We start from the raw sequence: 16460 nt of genomic DNA, 5'->3' as shown, positions 1-16460 counted from the left end.
TGCTAAAACATACGAAATTTCAGGCTTCCTTAAGCAGAAGTCAAAATTAAAAACAATTCAAGGACAGGATCAATAACAGGACAGGGGGTAATGGGCGCAAGCTGGAACACAAGAATTCCTATCTGAACATGAGCAAAAACCTTACTGTGAGGATAAGAGAGCACTGGAACAGGCTGCTCAGAGAAGTTGTGGTATTTCCTTCTCTGGAGACATTCTAAACCCACCTGGATGCTTTCCTGGGCCACCTTCCTTAGCAGAGGCATAGACCAGATGATCTCCAGAGGCCCTTCCAACAGCTGAATCAATTTTGTGACTCCCTGATTTGTGTGATATGTAGATGTCAAAACAGCAGTGTTTGGATTAACAGATGCAGGAGCATCAGGACTGTCAGCAGGAGCAGATTGTTTTGAGTTGCAGATGAGATAATTATTCACAGATAATCATTTAATTGATGGATTCAGTTATTTCTTTCTTTTCATACAATATTCTCTGTCTCTGTAGTTTGTATTCCAAAGTCGTTCTTGCTACCTCTATTTATTCAAGGATGGAAGGGCTCTGGTGACAGACTGCGAGGATTTGGTTCATGTGGTGAGAAGAAGTAGGTGGAAAGAATTAAGGTAATGCTGACCTTTTAAAATCTTTTTTTTTTTTTTCCCTAGGCTACATAGACCTTGCCTGATTAAAATTTAGAAATGTGTTTATTGTCCTGCTAGAAAGTTGCAGTTCTGTCACATTAGATAGCAGATAGCATTTCAAAAAGGTGCCAGGTTTCCAGAGTACTTCATCAAGCTATTTACCCTTCCACGTGAGAGAGATTATTTCCACATGTGGTCCCAATGCTTGCCTTCTGCCAAAATGTGCGATAGCAACAGAAGAGAATAAAGAGATCCCTGAAAATATGGCCTCTGAAAGTTTTATAGGAAAGCAACAAAGCAAACTGATCTTATTCTGTCAATTTTCCTGAAACGTTTAATGCCCTCTCATTTCCCTGGTTAACGGATTGAGCTCTCCTTTGGCAGCCTTGGCTTCTGCTAATTCATGAGGAAGATGTGCATGATCACAATAGTACAAAACAAATTGTAAGAGACTGCATAAAAGAAGGGAATTGCTTATTCTCTAAGGACAGAATTGCAAAACAGATGCAGTGATTTAAACAGCAAGCAGAGAAATGAAAAGTAAAATTAATTTGGTCATTATTCCTGTACATTCACAGAGAATATCAACATTAGGAGACACTGTGTTGTGTGCTTTTACAAAAGAAATAAATAAGACATTCTCAGATCTTAATTTAAATTACAGTAAAATATAGATGAGACATCTTTCACTCACAGGTAGAATACTTCACGAATACACAATCTTCAAGATATCTTCTTCTTACAAAAACAAGTACCATTCTAATGATTATGTCAGATTAATACTTAATATAGTTACCTTTTTTCAAAATTTCTGTAAGGCAGACTTATCACCATAACTGAGATAAGATACGTCCCATCCCCTTAAGTTAGGCTTTATTCTGTGTTTTTATGGAACCCAGCAAATTTCTCATCTTTATTGTTGCACGGGAGATTTTTCATGGAATATTTTACACAGGAGATTTTTCAGATTTTTCAGGGATTAACCAGCTCCTATGTAAGCAACATGACTTTGCATGTGGCAGACTTCTGTACTGATTCTTACTGTTTTCACTTGAAAAATTGTTTGGTCAGACTGAGTAAAACTATGAGAAGTATGTTTAATCACTTCTGCATTGCCAGCTGCCTGATACTGTTGTAGCAGGAATGTCCCATTCCAGACATGCAAAGGATAGCACGACCCAGCCATATGAGATGAGACTCTTGTGAGCAGAACCGTGCCTCCTCTGCGCATACTAAAAAGATGGGCACATTCATATGATTCATATGTGGTTTTAATACAGTTTAATCTAGAACTGAGCTGAAAGCAGTATGCCTATCATAGAAGAACAGTACTGCACAGCAACCTCAGACAATATTGTCTGTAGTTGCATTTATCACCAGACATAGGGACTGAAGTGAAAAGTGAGAAATAAGGGACCAGGCTTTCTAGGAGGACAGAACTACTCTGTTCTGTTTTCCTTTTGAAATTTAACAGCAATGTCTGTCTGCTCTTATGACATGTTCATAATGTTCATTTTACCACCAACAAAAATTGGACAGAAGGTAAACTACGCCTTTCATCTATCTCTCTCAACCTCTTTTTTTCGAATCTTAAGTACAGAGTTATGAAACAATTCCAAGCACCAGTATCCTAACCACCATCTGCCTTTCTTGGCAGCGTGATCTTGCAATCCAGATTAGAAAAATTTGAAAATATCACTGTGAGTCAGCTGAAAAATCAACTGGAGCTGATGGACAGGTTGGCAGGTCTCTGTGTCCCACCTCTTCATACAACTTGAATCTCAAATGTGCATCTGGGCACTATTCACTGACTTGGATACTACAGGTCAACGCTGAATGAGAAGATACAGCTCCTCAGAGTTGTGCTGATTGAAGAAAAGTCGATGCATGCCTGGAAAATTCTGCATGCCCGGTAGGCAATAAAGCTGCCTGCTTTCTTTACTCCCTTCCCAAGTTTGCTGCTAGTTACACATTTGGTATCTGAGTCCTAAGAACCAGCAACTAACTGTGGTAAGACTTTCCCTTTGAACTTCTTGACCTTCACTATAGGGGGGGAAAATGCTGTACCGTAAAACAATCTGTTGTTATTTTGTTAGAGTAGAATGAAAATAATTGTTTATTTCTTCACTCAGTTAAACTGATTGCATGCAAGTTAAGGTTCTCAAGAAAGAACACATAACAAAAAAAAAAGTTAATTGGGAAGCTTGCACTTCAATTCTCTCAGTGTTCCAGAGAGCTCTTTCTTTTCAATTTTAGAAGAAATAATGCTAGTTACATTAAGTACTAAAGGAAATGGACTAGAAACAAGAGGAAAAGAATATGGAACTCATAAAAAATAAAGAGTAGCTTGATTCTAATTACGCCATTTCTTTATCAGCAGATATATACAAATACGTGTGTATACACAGATGTACACTGAATAAAGAATCATTATCAACATCATATTTATCAGGATTTTAAGTTATTCGATGTTGATTTGAGCCATACACTACTGAAAAACAAGAGTAAAACCAAAAGTTATATGTGAGAAAAAAAAAACATACATAATTTTTTTTCTCAATTTCCATTAAATCCTTAGAAGTTCATGAAGTATTCTTTATATTTTCCTGAAGTATTTTCAGAAATGTTTTTTCTCAGAACAACTTCTTAATGTCGTATCAATAAAAAGCCATCATAAGCTTTTACAAACAATGAATACTTCAGTGATCCCGATTACAAATCACTTTTGTGAATCAGAAATATTAACATCCTATTATGTTATATGCTTATATAAGTTTCTTGCTATTGAATGCTTAACATTTTGTTGTTTTAATTTCTCTGAGACAGGCAAGATATGAGCTATTTTTCTACTTTAGTACAACTGATGCTATATATGTAAAGAAAAAGGCCCTTCCTTCAAAACCCATATATGGCATTATTTTGTATTCCATCGAACAAGAGACGGATAATATTCATGATATCATTACCTCACTGTGAATTAATACCTGACATAAAAAGAGTTTTGATTTGCCCTTTACTTTTCCAGTCTTTTTCCCTTTTGTATATTCCATTGCTTATATTATATAAACTAAGCATCAACATCTCAGATGAAAATTATTTTCTTTTGGAGACTACTGTTCCTTCTACTTCACAAGTAGAACTGGGAAGTTGACAAAGTTGACAAAGAAAATGTATGTGAGCACAAAGTACTGCTTGATCCCTTGTAAGGTTTCCAGTATGAAAAAGAGAGATGGTTGTGGAAATGCTCAGTGATTTCTTAATCATATTAACCTTTCAACTCAGATTCACAAAATCCTTGTTACAAAATAAAGGTTGAAGTAGGTAAAGGCAGTACGTTGGAAAATATATATTTCGTAGACAGTCAAGAAAATCACAGGATGGTTTAGGTGCAAACCACTTGTTCAAGCAGGAACACCAAGTGCAGGTTGTCAAGGACCATGTCCAGTTGGCTTTTGACTAACTCCAGGGGATGAGTCTCCAAAACAATGGGCAACCTGTGCCAGCACTTGGTTATCCTCACAGCAAGGAAGTGTTTCCTGATTTTACAGTTTATATTACAGTTTATGACCATTTCCTCTTGTTCTGGCATGGAACACCTATGGAAAGAGTTTGGCTATGTTCTCTTTGCAGCCTCTGAAGGGATCCCCCACTGAGCTTTCTCTTCTTCAGTTTGAACAGTCCTAACATTCTCAATGTTTCCGAAAAGCAGAGGTGCTCAGTCGCTTTCTCTGTCTTTGTAGCCCTTTGTTGGACTCCCTCCAGAAGTTCCAAGTGGTTCTTGTACAGGAGGGCTCAGAACTGAACAAAGTACTCCAGGTGACCGATGCTGAGAAGAAGGGAAGGATAGAATCATAGAAAAATTGGGTTGGAAGGCATCTTAAAGATCTAGTTCTAACACTCCTGCCATTATCAGGGTTGCAACCCACTAGTTCATGTTGCCCTGAATTCCATCCAACCTAGTTTTCCGTGCCTCTACCTCTCAGCACAGCCAGTTCTAGCCTTACCATACTCTGATTAAAGAACTTCCTCTTAACATCTAACCTAAATGTCCTGTTCTTTTTCAATTTTTATGTTAAAACCATTACCCTTGTTCTATCACTATCAGATCATGCAAAAAGTAGGTCTCCATTGGTTTTTAAGCTCTTTTTAAATAATGAAGTGCCACAATAGTGTCTCTCTACAGCCTCCTTTTCTCCAGACTGAAAAAGCCTTTCTTAGGAGAGTTGCTCCAGCCCTTCGATGACCTTCATGGCATCTTCTGGACCCAATAGTTCCATATCTTTTTTGTGCTAAGGGGCCCAAATTTGAATGAAATACTCCATGTCATGGTTCTATGTTTTTGTTTTTGTTTTTTTGTTTTTGGATTTCAGTATTCCACATCAAAACATCATGTAGTGTACGGGGCATTAAAGTGTCACTGCCCCAGTTCCAAGTTCCTATCCCTGTACATTACAGCAGTCACGGGATCTGGCCCTTCCGGGTGGGGGGGGCGCTCTCTTGCTGCCTTGCAGTCGGTGCTGGAGGTGCTTTCCTAGCCATTCCAAGCTTTTCAGGTTTGAATCGGTCCCGGGAACTCTCTCTCTCTCATCTTGTCTGATTTATTAATCTCAATTTCAATTAAATTGTATATATTGTGTTATCTTGTATTCCATTATTATAGTAAAGTAAGTTTTCCTCCATAGATTGTTGCCGCTGCTCTTTTCCTCCCTTCCTTCCTTCCCATTTTTGTGGGACTGGGGTGGGAGGGGAGGGCAGAGGCCTGTCGCCCCTGTCACGGACATAGATTGATCTGGTCAACTCCGTGACAACAGGACCTCACAAGAGCAGACCTCTCTTGACTTGCTGGTAATAGTTTGCCTAATGTATTCAAGACTAATATTAGCCTTTTTAGTGGTAAGGATGCTTTGCCTGGCTGGTGTTCAACATAGTGGCCAACTTGGTTTCTAGCTGAGTGGCTCCCACCAATGCCTGTCTTATTGTTCCTTGTAAGGTACAGTACTTGGCATTCCCTTTCGCTGGACTCCACGAGATTCCTATCAGACAATTTCTCCAACATTTCAAGGTCCCTCTGAATGATTCTCAGTCATATTGGGCTCTTCTCTCACTTGTGTGTTGCCTATAAACTCACTGGAGGTACACTCTACCCCACTGACCAGATCATTAATGAAGATGGATGTGATCCAGTATTGATACTTAGGATATACTTGTCCATGCCTTCTGTCTAGACTTTGTATTAATGGTCAGAGAATCACAGAATCACAGGGGCTAGAAGGGACTTCTGGAGATCTCTGGTTAAGCCTCCTCTGGCGCCCCCCCCCCCCCAGTATCTGGGGCAGGTTGTATGGGAAAGCATCTAGGTGAGTTTTGAATATCTCAAGAGTAAGAAACTCCACAGCCCTTCTGGACAGTTTGTTTCAGTGCTCTGTATGCCTCGAAGTAATCATTCTTTTACTCATGTTTTTATGGAACTTGCTGTGTCCCAGTTTGTGCCTGTTATCCCTTTTTCTCTATCCCACCCATTGACACACCGCCCAACTAGATATTTGTAAATGTTGATGAGATCTTCTCTCATTTCTCTCAGGCTCTACTGTCCCTTTCTCACCACTGCTGATTCTCTCCAGCAGTTTCCTGACCTTCATGAACTGAGGAGCCCAGAAATAGTACTGGAGTACACAGTACTCCACATGGGGCCTCACTAGGGCAGATTAGAGGGAGAGGATCACCTCCCTCAACCTGCTGGCCATGCTCATTTAATGCACCTTGGGATACCATTGGCCTTCTTGGTTACAAGGGCACCCTGCTGGCTCGTGGTCAACCTGCACAAGGACACCCAGATCCTTCTCTGCAGAACTTGTTTCCAGCAGGTCAGCTCCTGACCTGAACAGATGTGTGCTGTTATTCCTCTTCAGATATAGAACTCTACAATTGCTCCAGCTGAACATCACAGCTGAACAACCCTCTGGTTTCAGCCATTTACCCATTTACCCAGTTTTCAATCCACTTTCTGTTCATTCAGCCCATATAACAATAGCTTGTAGATGAATATTTTAGAGGAGGCAGTGTCAAATGTTTTATGAAATTTCAGACAGACAGTATTTGCTTCTCTCTCCTCATCTATCAAGATGGTCATTTAATTACAGAACTTCATCAAGTTGGTCAAGAATTACTTCCCCTTGGTGAATTCCTGTTGATTACTACTGATGGTTTTCTTGCCATTTATATGCCTGTAAGTAGTATTCATAAAGAACTGTTCCATCAGTTTCCCAGGGATCAAATTACTGTTGACCAGCCTGTAATTCCCTGGGTCCTCCTTCTTGCCTTCCTTGAAGATAAGAGTGATGTTTGCTCTCCTTCAGTCTCCAGGCGTGGCCTTATCTGAGATGAAATGATGAATAGTGAACATCTAGTTCCCTGAGCACAGTGGGTAAATCCCACTGTGTTGTATGGAATTATATATGTCCAATTTGCTTAGATTTTTCCTGACCTGAATCTCTTCCACTGAGACCACACTGGAAATATCTTCTGACAGCAGAATACGTTGAAGAGATACTCACTCTGAAGCAGTACAAAATACTGGAGCAGATCACATGTTTGTTTTTGTGCATGGCCAAACATGCAAAAGACAAAATATGTGTATCCTGTCACCTCCATATTCAGAACCAGCTTTCTGTGTTGATGCATGCATATTTATATCATTTTATTGCTTCCTGTGAAAAAAGCATCTTGCAAGATCCCTACACATCTCACTAGCAGCAGCAAATATGGATGTTGTTCTGAAAGTAGTACCTTCTAATTTTTCTACGGAAATTACAACAGCTACAAAAAGCACAATAACAGTATTTTATAGAGCAAATTCTGAGCTCCAAAGCACTATATTTCAACACAGTCATAGTTTGTAGGAAAAAATTTCCCCCACACACCATTTTTCACCATCCAGAAAAGATAGAAGTCAGAAGTTGCCAAATCTGAACGTATGGTGGATATGGTAGGACAGTCCAGCCAAGAACTAATAATCTGCTCCATGGTCTTCAAATTGTTATGGGCCCTGGTGCGATCATGTGGCAAGAGAAAGGCTGTTTTTTTTTTCCTCTGGCCTACCTCTGAAAGTTCAGGCCTTCAGCTTAGTCAGCACTGCAATGCAATTGTCAGAGCTGTTGGTTTGTGTGGGTTACAGGAAATTCAGCCTTTTCCCCTCTCCAAAGACAGTGAACATTACTTTACCCACTGACGGCTGCATCTTGAACCTTTTCTTTGATGGGGAATTCAAATTTCACCACTCCATGGACTGCTCTTTTGACTGTGGCTCATGGTGGTGACACAGCATATTCTCACCAGTAATGATGGAATCCAGAATACTGTCACCTTCAGCCTCATGCTGGTTCAGGGCAACAAACTTGCACATGATGTTCTTTTTGTTCTTGTGTGAGCATTTTTGTGATCCATCTGGTGCAAACTTTGTGATATTTCAACATTGCCACCATTGTTTCCAATCCACTGAAGCTAATATTCAGCGCTCTAGACAGTTCCCTGGTTATAATCTACCACTTTGTACAGATTAGCTAATCGAGACGCTGTTAATTTCATGGTGCAACAGCTGTGAATGGCCATTCATAACATGGCTTTTGTTTCATGTCTCTGTTGATGCTGCTTAAATGCACCACCCACTGCTTCACTGTGCTCACATCTACTGTTTGGTCTCTATAAATGTTCAGCAAATGTCAGTGAATGTCAATTTCTATTTTTTTTTTTTTTCAATTCAGTGACACATTTTTTCTTCATATGCACTTCCATGTCAGATGCCATTCTGTCAGACTGCCCATCTGCTCCCATCTCTCACATGGCAACAAAACGGAATGGAACATTAGTGAAAAGGTTCAACATTCCCTTGCCTCACCACCAGCATCTACCTCTGATATTGTGGGCCCACATAATAAAATAGGAGGTGTTACTTTGAGAGCATCCCTTGTAGAATTCCTGCCTCTGTTCTGTGTTTTAGAGTCTGCAACTTGTATTACATTTTGGGGAACTACATCTGACAGATTTAAACTCGGAGGATATCAAACTTTATTTTTCTTGACAGCAAGAGTAATTGCTATGATGTACAATAAAACTGATAGAGAAGTTCAGATCTGTTTGCTTAACCCGTTTTATAGCACAATCTTTCCCACAGATGAATGTTTTGACAGGTAAACACAAAAAAGAAGGCTTTATTTTTCTGGGATAAATGCATATGGAGGGATCTTATTTCAGTTAAACTGATGTAAATCTGCCCCAAGTGCAGTAAAGTCAGGCCATTTACTTTGGAATTAGAATGTAGCCTCTTATGTGAGAAGATAAATAATTCGGGGCTGCTTACGGAGTTACCTTTGTTCCCAACTTTGCATACTTTTCAAGAAATCTACGTTTCCCTTTTCAAGTTGAAAAATCTGTTGAATAAATATGCATCCCTTCTTCTTAAAGTGTTTGATAAAACATTCTTCTTACATTTTCAGCATATCTTTCATAATGAAATATCAAAGACAGCTGTGTTCTTAAGGTCAAAGATGCTTGTTCTTCTCCACTGATGATCTATATGCATATGTAGATACCAATGGTCAGCCTAGCTTTACTTTGTGCTGAGGAATGAGCAACATAAACCATGTATTTCTGCAGAAAGTGAGAAAAATATCACAGAACATAACAAAACATAGTCAAAACACATAAATTTGTGCCCCTTCTTCAGAGGAGCTTGCATTATCATTAAGAGCATGGGACAGAATTGGGAGAAGACATGTTCATTCCCACTCACTTTTTTCTGGCTAAAACAGGCAAGAAATTGCTGGCAGTATTGATTTCACAGAAGACCAATAGTACTATCTGTGTTTCCTGAATCTTTCCCTCTTCTTGCCTTGCCCTACCTTGCCTTGTTTCTTCTCTTTCCCCTTTTTATTAGGATTATTTTTGTTTGTTTTGCTTGTACTTTGCCTCTAAGTATATAATTTTTCTTGATGGTAAGCTGACACAATAATAGTTTTGAGATATTTTCATCAGTTCTTAAATGATTATTTAAAAACTTGCACCTGAGGAGGAGTATCTAGCCACTCTTACTGCAGAAACAATCTGAAAAGTGCCATATAAACAAAAATTATGGCATCCAAATTTTCTTATGTGTAATGCAACATTACAAAACTAAGATGATAGAAAAAATACCAAAAGAGATATAAATACTAAAGAAAAAATGGTGTATTTAAGTGCTGATACAACATTTTTTTCTTTTTATTATTTTTATCAGGACTATCACTAATGGATCTTTATGGATAATGGAACTAGAAGACCCAAAAACTTGTAAGTGCACATATCCACTAAGTTCTGTCCCGACTAATAATTAAAAGATTGTCATCAGCGTATGATGCTCGTAATTACTATGCTCAGCAGAGTGCTGAAAAGCTTTTCAAATGAAAATTTAATGGTGAATGAACCTCTAAAGAAGATTTAATTTTCATATCCATAGAAAGTTTATCCCAAATATGTGAACATTTAGTTAACCAGACTGGAAGGGGAGAAAGCTTCCTTTCCCCGTGACTCACTAAAATAATCTTAGGTGTGGCAAAGATTTCTTCTTTCAATGCTAGATACAAAATATGAGTTACAAATACTCCTTCTTTTAACTATCACTTATCTCTCATCTTCATTTCCTGCCAGGGACTACTGTCTTCATTAAGTAGAACTACAAGTAACTGCAGAAGCCTGTGAGTTGGGAAGAAAAATCTATTCCCATGCTTTCACAAGAGGACTGCTTTTTAAAGGATGAAGCACATATGTCTAAAAAGTACCACAGGAAATGTCACCTGAAAATTTATGGTTGAATTCTATGTCCAGGTAGCAATGAAGAAGTCTTATTAAAGTACTTTAATTATATTTTACTTCCATTCTCTGATAAGTGAGAACAGCCTGCTTTCTAAATTTCAGAATCAGTCCCACAAATGTTTCAGTTTCAGTCTGCCGATGACCCCCCACAAAACAGGTGTTTTTTTTGTTTGTTTGTTTTTGTTTTTTGTCTTGGAATTAACATCTTACATTTAAATGAAAAAACTGAATGGAATTTTGAGCAATTTGATGAAAGTTCATTTCTCTTTTTTCTCTTAACTGTTCCAACAAATATGTTTTGTCGGGGTGAATATACTGAATATGATGGCTGAATACAATACCTCAGTACCTGAAACTATGACACAGAATCATAGAATGGCCTGGGTTGAAAAGGATCACAATGATCATCTAGTTTCAGCCTCCCTGCTACATGCAGAGTCACCAACCAGGATAGAGAATACTGACAGATCATTTTAAAATTTTAAATAAATGATAAGGAAAAAAAGCAGAGATGGCTTTTTTGAAAATGAACCTCTACACAACTGAAGTAAGGAGTTTCCATAAAAACTACATTATTCCACTAACTGGCATATTACCTAGAATTACGGAGTGCAAAGACCAGCAAAATCATGTTTTTAATTTTATGAGGGATCAATTTTTCTTTATAGCAATTAAATAATGTTTTTGCTATTTTGTTTTAATATACAAATTAACTGTTTCATTTATTTAACAAATGATCAATAAATTCAATTACCTGAATTTGCAGTAAATCTTTGGAGAACCTCCTTTAATTAAAACCTGTGAAATTTTCCAAGTTTATTTTCTAATTAAAAATGATTGCTTTATGGTAAGAAGAATTACTTTGAGTCTTTGTCAATGCATATGTATTTTTTTCCAGAGTGCTTTGAACTGGCTCAATTTCCTCTCAAGAAATTTCCTTAACTGTTTAACTCCATTTAAGTCCCAACATCACAGTTACTAAAACTCCTCACTTAATTACCTGGAAACTATTTATCATTTATGGTTCTAGATAGCTAGAAATGAAGTCACTAGACTTCATCACTTCCATATTCATTGTGTCATTTCATTTACTGACTGAAATTTTTGTTTGAAAAAAAAATTCAATTTTTTTTGAATGATTGGTGATTCGAGTCTTATTACAGCTGAAACATCTTTCTTCTCTCCTAGGAATACTGCATAGAAGACACAGGAGACTGTATTTGGCAAATCCAAACTGGAATGAAATACTTCAGACTAGAATTGTAATTGATAGACTTGTATTACTCATTAACCCTTAAATTTTCAAAATTAAAAATAACAAACAAATACCAATTAGGCAAAAAACATAAGCAAAGTGCAACCTCTGAATTTTAAACAAATGAATCTTTCAACAACTGAAGCTGCTCAGATTCTGTTCTGAATCTTAGATCAGATCCCCTCTCAGTCTTCTTTTCTCAAGGCTGAACAGACCCAGTTCACTCAGCCTTTCCTCATAGGAGAGATGCTCCAGGCCCTTCACCATCTTCGTGGCCCTCCGCTGGACTCTTTCCAAGAGATCCTTGTCTTTTTTGTACTGGGGAGCCCAGAACTGGACGCAGTACTCCAGATGAGGCCTTACAGGGCAGAGTAGAGGGGGAGGATCACCTCCCTCGACCTGTTGGCCACGCTCTTTTTAATGCACCCCAGGATGCCATTGGTCCTCTTGGCCACAAGGGCACACTGCTGGCTCATGGTCAACCTGTCGTCCACCAGGACACCCAGGTCTCTCTCTGCAGAGCTCCCCTCCAGCAGCTCATCCCCCTAAAATAGTATTTGAGTAAGAGTTACTGTATGGAACTTGAAAACTCTTAAAAAACACGAGACATTCATCTTTCTGTTTCCGCATCACCTTCATTTTTCCTGTTTGAAGAATGGAGTGACCAAATGATGAGTGAAGATCTTTGGAAGAAAAAATATTTATCTCTGATTTTTCTGTTGTAAATAATTGGTAAACACATCACATGAACAATGCAAAGTGCAACATTGAGGTCTTTTTCAGAAGAATAATAAATTAGAACAAATTTATTCACAGCAAATTAAGCAGGTAAAGGGAACTAAGAGGCATTTCTGTCTCATGAAATAAAGTTATTCCCCAAGGCTCCAAAATACTGTTATCTCAATATACTTAAGGTTCCAAAATATGGTTAGGGTAATGTTGTTGTAGAATATCTTACATTAGACAAAGTTTGTGTTTTCAAAATGTTTGAGAAGAGTGTCCTTTTCGGTACAGATGTTCCTAAATTTCTTACAAAGAGATTGTATCTGGCTTCTTTATAGTACAGTTTTTAAGTCATCCTGATTTCATCTGCAAGATCATAGTACACTGTCTTCAAAAAGCATGTTTTTCTGAGCCCATTTATCTCAGAGGCCACCAGTTAGCACATGCTGTATGTCGCAGGTTTGAAAATAGCCTAAGTACCTGCAGTTCAGTGGGCTACCCCAAAGAGAGGAAGCAAATCACTGTAATTCAACTCTTGGTAGGATTTATTGGATCAGAAAAGCAACGATTGCAACATGTGTCCCTGATCTGGATGTACTAACAATAGCACTTTGACAGGCTCATGTTTTTTAACTAGATGGCAATAAACAAAGCCTCAAATTTGATGTCTCAAGTTTGATGTGTGTTCCCCAACATACCTCAAGCAAAGTATTTTATCTTCATTGACTTTTATAAATAACACAGTTTACCTCCGTAATATGGGTCACTACTGACTAATGTCGATGAAAAATGGCACAGATATGTAGTAATATGTGGTTGAAAGAATTAATTTCTTTAGCTTGTGCAGTTTTTTCCAAGGCAAATATATGTCAGCAGCTTCAGAGAAATCCACTCCAAACTGCAGTGATTGTAGAGCATCCTACTGATGTTCTGACAAGCAGACCATGTCAAGGTCAACCCTTACTTCTGAAAAATGAAAAGATCATAATATATTAACAGTTTTCCTCACAAATGGAGTGGATAATACCATTTCTGCTGCATCAGTAGTCAAACAGGGCAAATAATATGGCAAACAGAGCTAAGAAGCTTTTTCGCCGAGGTCCTACACCCGGATTGTGACACCAGTTACAGAGCTTGCATGTCTTGCTTCTTTCCCACAATCAGGTTTGAATTATTGTGCATGAAAAAGGAAGAGCTGATAATGAAAATAGGAAATTCCTCAATTCTCTCTTTCTGTTTGTCATTATATCAAGCTAATATTAAAGGCAGAATAGATATATCTGAATCTTTACAGAAAATGCTACAGCTTAATAAGGTGAGTTCCTTTTTTAGCTGAATTGCTGTTATCTTACTTAGAAGTCTGGATGTGTGACAATGCCATTATTGTTATCACTGTTTTTTATCATGTGAAGGACATTAGAGATAAAGCAGTGCAAAACTTCTCTGACAAATTCTAAGAACTGTGGTTAAGTCACCTAACTTCAGATCTCACTAAAAAAATGAGAGTTCTGCTACTCCTGTTTTAAGTTTTTTTAGTTTTTTTTTGTTTGTTCGTTTGTTTGTTTGTTTTTAACTTAATCTTTTTAATACTTTTGAGGAATACTTGGCTTTTCCTGGTTGGATTTTTCTCTAAACTGCAACATTTCTCTGCAAACAGTCCTTGTGATGTTTCTTTCTTACTGTTATCTTCTATATAATATAAAATATAATAAATATATTTAATATAAATAAATAAACCGCCAAATTCACTGCCCTACTGCACAACAACTTCTCCCCATACTGTGGACTAACTTACCCAAATTCTGTGCTTCTCTGTTAAGTAACCCAAGGGTAGCCACTTGATCCCAGTTTATTTCAGATGACTCTTACTCATTCCTTCTGCCTTGTTTCCCAGTCTGTCCTTGATCCCTTGCTCAGGTGCCTTCTGTGAAATATCTCTTCAGCCATTTCATTCTCTTTCCCTTCTGTTTGCATTCATTCATGGCTGCACATCACAGTTTACTTAAGGCTATGATTTACTGTTTCCTGTCACCAAACCCCTAACTTCCATCATAAAAATGCAGTCGTGTTCAAATAAAACAAAAGTGTATTAAAAAGTTGTCAATCACAGTTTTCGATGTAGCAAAGAAAATAAGTTTTCCTCTCGAGTCATCTTGAAAAATGATCTTTGTAAGCAACAGTTTTTTTCTTTTAGGCTTCTAGCAGAAATATGCTTGTTTCATGCTAAGAAGAACACAGGCACAAATAAAATGTTCTTATATATGCCATACAACTCTAGCTTTAATACTATTTAAGAGAATAGAGACTGAAAAATAAGGCATTTCATAATAGTCATAATAATGGATTTGCTTTAATCTTCACAGTCTTTTTGTATCTTGTGAATACTTCTGGAAAACCTCTTTGGTCTTCAAAAACAAGAAAACACTAGCATAATGGAACCCTTATTCAGATGCATTACTGCAAATGCTTGAAAATAATTCTACAAAGTTATCACAAGAACTCTTTGATTTCCATACACTTGATAGAAATTTGAGTTCTCCTACAAGAAGAAAAATAATGCCTTCTCATTTGTGATCTCAAAGAGGCAAGTGGCCCATAAACTTTAATTGTGGAATGGAGAATTGCTCTACTTTCACAAATAGTGTAACCTGAACCACTGAAAAGGGGAGATATTCTGTACAGCAAATTACACATGATATACTACTATGTATAGAAAAAATACCTTCTCCATGATTCTTGATATTTCTTGAGTTTTCTCTCTGCCCTAAGTAATCCCCTGTGTCTGACCTCAAGTGAAATCTGGATCCAGTTTTTAACGTTTAAGAATCCACATCCTGGTATTTTTAAGATTAAGAGCTGTGCTTGTGAAAATACAGAAACAAATATTTATGACCAAACAATAGCATTTGTGAAAGACAAGGTAAATCAACAGAAGATTCACCCTCAGAGGAAAAATCTTTCTGAGAATCATGTGGATCAACTTTTGTTCCATCTTTTCTTGGTACTTGGTTTGGAACTGTAACATTGAAATAATCCATTTTTTAAATGAAGTATCCAGATCTCAAAGCCCCTGTGCTGAAGACAGAAAAAAAAAAAAAAAAAAAAAAAAAGTTGTGTTTTGGTCTTGTTCACATTGTTCACAAAGACTAAGAGAAACTTAGATACCTTTAACGATTTGCTGACACGCTTGAGATGTGTGTTTCGCTTTGCATTTACAGGAACATTTTTACTGCTGTAGGGAATATGCCATGCAGTCGAAGTCTACTAAGAAAGCTCTCTTGAAGAGTTAAGGTGAAGACCTTTCTCCTCTTGATCCTCCCACTCACCTGCAAATAACTCTAGGGGCTGTACGTGCTATAGCCCACTTTCAGATGCTCTTTTATGAGGAGGAAAGTAATCAGAATCAAATTAACGCAGCTCCAGTGATTATTTCATTTCTCTTTTCTATAAATTTCCATATGTCTAGAAACAACAATGATAATTATACTTTGTACCTCTTTTTTTTTTTTTTTTTTTTTTTTTTATAAAAAAAATTTGGTCTTTTTTAAATTTAAAAAAAAAAAAAAAAAAAAAAAGACAAAGGACACTTGGTGCGTTCAAAAAGACAGAATAAGGAAATTTGCTTCAGAGATAACTCCAAGAAAGTGAGCCTTGAATTAACTAAATCCTGTAAATGCTTGAGATGGACTACTGCCCAGTTCTAATCTTTTTGTTCTTTGGGAGTCAGGCTTTTTTTGATGAGACAATGTTAGTATAATCAGTAACAGGAATGAGTTTATAAGACTATCAGAAACAAAACAAAATGAAACAAAAGCATTCAATTAAAACTTAACTTTTCCAAGTAAGCCTTATTTTGTGCAAAATCTGTTTCTGTAAACATTTTAGAGAACATCACAAATGCAGCACTTTTCCATGGGATCTTTCTTTCAGTTCTTGCTGAACTAAATTATTATTTACCTGTACAGATATCCAAAGGCAGGACAGTTATTTCAAAATCAAGT

The sequence above is a fragment of the Centrocercus urophasianus genome, unplaced genomic scaffold (assembly GCF_019232065.1).
Source record: "Centrocercus urophasianus isolate 14NV4802_14NV808 unplaced genomic scaffold, USGS_Curo_1.0 seq_31, whole genome shotgun sequence".
NCBI lineage: Eukaryota > Metazoa > Chordata > Aves > Galliformes > Phasianidae > Centrocercus > Centrocercus urophasianus.
The sequence above is the reverse complement of the archived record's forward strand: the minus strand, read 5'-3'. Positions refer to the sequence as shown.